The sequence below is a fragment of the Marmota marmota genome, unplaced genomic scaffold (assembly GCF_001458135.2).
Source record: "Marmota marmota marmota unplaced genomic scaffold, marMar, whole genome shotgun sequence".
NCBI lineage: Eukaryota > Metazoa > Chordata > Mammalia > Rodentia > Sciuridae > Marmota > Marmota marmota.
Window position 1 is genome coordinate 29746660 of NW_026000241.1, and position 4862 is coordinate 29751521.

Sequence of the window (4862 nt, forward strand, 5' to 3'; positions counted from 1 at the left end):
AAGTTTAATGGTGAGAGAATGGCTTTTGGAATGAGACCCAGGTTTGAATCATATTCCCATGGAGTATAAACTTGGGAAATATATTTACCTTGATGATGATTATTTTTTGGGTGGTGGGGGGTACGGGAGATTGATCTCGGGGGCACTCAACCAACTGAGCCACATTCCCAGCTCTATTTTGTATTTTGTTTAGAGACAAGGTCTCACTGAGTTGCTTAGCATCTTGCTTTTGCAGAGGCTGGCTTGGAACTCATCATCCTCCTGCCTTATCCTTCTAAGATTAAAGGTGTGCACCACCATGCCCAGCCTTGATGATGATTTTAACTTAACAAATGTGGGTACAAAATTATCCTCTCAGAATTTGTGTATGGATTAATTCAGATAATATAGGTGTATTTTCAGCCTAATGTATTTCTCTTATTTCCCATGCATTTATGTAGTAGATCTGTGAGCTTCCTCAATGTTCATAACCTGCTGAAACCTGAAAATATTCAATTATTAGATTGCTACTAATTTTAGTACTTACTCATTAACCATGTATAATATATACTACAATTACTATTAACACGTTCCTATTTCTGTTATTACTGGTAGTGGTACAACTGTGTCCTTCTCCAGAATGCTCCATTCTCAGTAAACTGTTTAGTGATACTTCATTTTATGTTTGGCAATATTCATTGGCTATACATGAAGATAAAAGTTGGCACTATTTAAGTTTTTAGACACTATTTAAGTTTTTGCAAAGTTCAACAGGATGTTTGTGAGATAAGTTGCTCTTAAATGAAAAGCCTGTGTTTCAAATGTGTTTGCTTAAATGAGTTTAATGCATCACTGCTGCTGATCTCCTGTGTGAAAGTGGAAGATCCCAATGAGAACAGAATAAGGAAAGGGCATTCTATGTGTCTGCAAAGGCAGCCAGAATAATTTAGGAAGTGTTCTCTACCCACTGGGAGAGTTCATACACTCATCACTTTCTTTTAGTCTACGGGCAGTTCCTCCTAATTCTCTTTTTCTTGGCTCCCTCAACTGATTACTTTGCCAGAAATAAGGCCACAACTCAGCATTGCCAGATGGGCCATGCTCCACAGGCTCTCAGAGAAGGCCTGAGTCCTGTTTGTGATACACGCACGTCATGTCTGAGGTGAGGCAGAGATTTCCCTGGGCTTTCTTTCGCAAAAGGAGTAAAGTCCGCAGTGGTATTCGGCAGTTATTTGAAGTAGAAAAAATATATAGTTCTTTCCATGATGTTAGACGAAAGGGTACAATGCTATGTCTGAAAATAAATTACGGGTAATGGAAGAAATAAAAATGTATGTAAAGATGTAGTATGAAAACCATTTCCTAATTCAAAGAATAGAATATACCCAAAACTCTGATGTTTGAAAGGAAGTAGGTCCTAAACCTGGCCTCATCTATTGACTGATTTTGTAATTGAAAACTTATTAACACAGTGAACCTGATATTGATTAATGAATTGAGTCCAGGCTTTTTGTGATCAGGTAAGGTTGGGAAATGTAATATGAACTTTTTGGTACTATTTTGGCTGTATTATATTAGACATATTGAAATAACTTTCTACATTTCAAGATCAATTTTATTCATTAGGCATTATGAGCTTTTCTATTAACATTTTCCCTGACATTTTTAAACTCAAGAGCATTTATACAACCCAGTTCTCTAAACTAGGATTTGAAATATAGTGATTGTGATACTTCTGGCCCCTGGGGAAACTTTGCACATCTTACCCTCTCAAAACTCATAAGGTATAGAGATAAGATGAGTAGTTAGGAACTGAAAGCAATGAAATAATTTTGTATCTGAAATCCATACAAAACATTTCAAAATGATTGTTGACGCTTCAAAATCTTGAACTGTAACTGAGATCACAAAAGAACTGTCCAGAGATTACTTCTCAGTGGTGAATTTCTTATGTGGGTGGAAAGCATGCAAAGTATACTGTTAAAGAATCTGGAAATGTCACTGTGATAAAATAAAATGGTTTAAAACAGAATATTAAATGTAAGTTCTTTGAAGATAGAGATCATTTGTTACTTACATATGCATGCATAGCACATAGCAAAATCCCTGATCAATTTCAGACACACAAACCATGTTTATTGCATTTAACTAAATTGAATCACACCACTGTACCATAGGGTAAAAGGAATACTAGTTTTGAAATCTAGGGCAGTAGCTTTTAAAGTAGGGTGTGTAAGAGTTCCCCAAAGAGCTTAATAAAATACAGTATTTTTTCCTCTTTTTTTTTTTTGGCTTCATCATGGAGTTGTTTTATTATAGAACAGGTCAACTAAGGAACCAGTTATTTCCACAAGAAATCATCATAGAAGTTTCCTTCATAGGTGTGGTACTTTTGAAAAAACTCAATATGTAAAACAAAAATAAAAACACCCTTTCTCAAATACTTAAATTGCAGCCATAGGAGTGGGAGAGCCACTATTTACAGAGCACATATCTATTTAAACCATGTTTTCCTAAGCCAGATACAATGCCTATGCAACAAACCTGGGAAAAGTAAAAATGAAGAGAAAGAACACCTTAAGTTAGAGCAATTCAATTCCTCCACTGGTTTTGTAAGAAATGAGGAAACTCTGTTGTGCTGAAGCAGAGTGGGAGAGTCCTTGAGCTGCAAGCATGAAGTAGTGAAGAGGTGGCTGACTATGGAACCTCAGAGACAGCTCTTACTCTTTCCCAAAATCAAGCACACAATCACAAAGTCCTGCTGCTTCACATCCAAGTCAAACTTGATAATTCTTAGGTAATGCTAAACAAACCTTAAATAACAGCATTCTCTGATGATAGTCTCATCATTGTCAGAGCCAGTAACTAAAAGCCAATATGTTGCAATTGATTTTTTTATTTTCCAGTCAACAGTCCCAACTTATGGTTTTCTTCTCTTTTTACGCAAGGACTGTCTTTCTCCAGAGAAAGCAACAAATATGCCTCCAGCTTCATCCTCTTCAACCTTTTTAAACAATGGACATGAGTTTCTGATGAAAGCTATTTTACCAAGTTTAAATTCATAATTGGGAATTCCTCTTTTAATGTCTCCAGGCTTGATTGGGGAGGGACTGGGCTCTTCCCCTTTCTTCTTTCCATCTAGTCTATTCCCAGAGCCAGAAAAGGCACTGGAAGCCCAACTCTCCTGCATTGCCACTGTGGTTGGTTTCACCTTCTGTTGACTCCTCATGCTGGACTTGTCTTTTCAGGTTCCTTATAGCCTAAGGGAGCATCAAAGTCCACATTGATGTCACACTCAATGATGGACACAGCTTTGTCAGGTTTTGTCTCCCATCACCCATAGTTCATAGATCTTATTGTAATTGATGGCAATCACATCCCCAGTGGTCAGACAGGCAAAGTTTTTAATGCATTTTCTAACACTGCTTTGGAGTTGGTGATATCCAGGAAGTCTGGGCTCTGAGGATGGAATTTGGAGTATGTAGCCATTTGAAGGTTGACACTTTCTACCTGCACCAAGCCACCTTCTTCCAACAGCAAATTCTGCATCATTGAGTTGATTGAGGGCTGAGGGTGGCATAATTACTGGCATTAGGCCCTGCTAGCATGGACATGGAGAAGCAGCGGTATTGTATTGAGAAGCAATTCTGGAAGACCCAGGGAATTGGGTGGTCGAACATGTTGAAAGAGAACCTGATATAAATTCTTTGTAGACGCAGCTTTTCTCAGAAAACTTAAGAACTCGGAAAACTCTTCTTTACAGAAGCAGCTGCCGCTGCCGCTGCCTTACTGAAACCCAGACACCCCCATTCCAATTTCTTATTTTCTATTTTTCTACACATGATAGTGCAAGAAAAGACACATTCATATTGTCTCTAGAATAATCAATAGTGCAGATAAAAACTACAAGTAATTATAAGAAAAAAAAACAGAAAAAAAGAAACTCCGTAAAGAAAGATCTTAGGCATTGAGAAGAAATTAGGCCATTTCTCCTAGGATCCAAAACAAATGTGTAATTTTCATATCAATATTATTTAGATTCGAATATAAGACATTCCTAAAGATGAAAAAGAGGAAACTGTTGAGTAAGCCCTCGTATAACCAGTAATGGAACTTTTAGTTTTCTGGACATTTCATCTTAGTTCAAAATATTGGTATAAAATAAGTCTCTGTCCCTGTTGTTGGTCAATTTGTTCATTTTAATTCCTTCTTAGAAATCTTCCTTTTCAACACACATGTGGAGCCAAACTCAGTTAATAATTGGAAAAAAATACAAGGAAGGCAAGAGGTAACAGAAAAAGATAGTAGAGATTAATAGCACAACTTTCATTATCATAGTTCCCTCGAAGAAACACTTATGACACTTAGATTTTTTATACCTCGAATGTATTTGTTCATGGTCTAAGATTATTATGCAGGATCTAAACCTTCTATGATTTTTTTTCTTGGTTTACAAATTAAGTGGATTGATTTACTTAGAACACATAAGTTTACTTTGAAGAGTTTGTAATAGACACCCTACAGGGATTTACACTTTATTCTGATGAGTTTGGTTTTAGTAATTCTCATAAATCCTGAGTATAACAAATATAACGTACCAGAGCAGTCAGTTGTCAGGTGTTCCAAAAGGTCCTAGGATATTGTCAGCATTTATACAAACTGCTAATGGAAGGTGCTTTTGTTTAAGAATAAAATTGCTTTTGGTTAAGAACTTCATGTGACATAATCATTGTCCCAAATGAGTAGTCTCACCCATATGAATGTATGTTTATATTTGGCAGCATTTATTTGTTGATAGTTTGTGGTATACTTTATAAATCATAATTTTTTAGAATTTATGTTTATTAAATTTTACTATTATGAAAATAATGTAGCATTCTTCA

At 36.1% G+C, this 4862-nt stretch overlaps 1 pseudogene; it reads right to left on the bottom strand.

Moving 5' to 3' along the window:
* Positions 1–2492: 2492 nt before the first annotated feature.
* Positions 2493–3759, bottom strand: LOC107145620 (annotated as a pseudogene).
* Positions 3760–4862: the final 1103 nt, after the last annotated feature.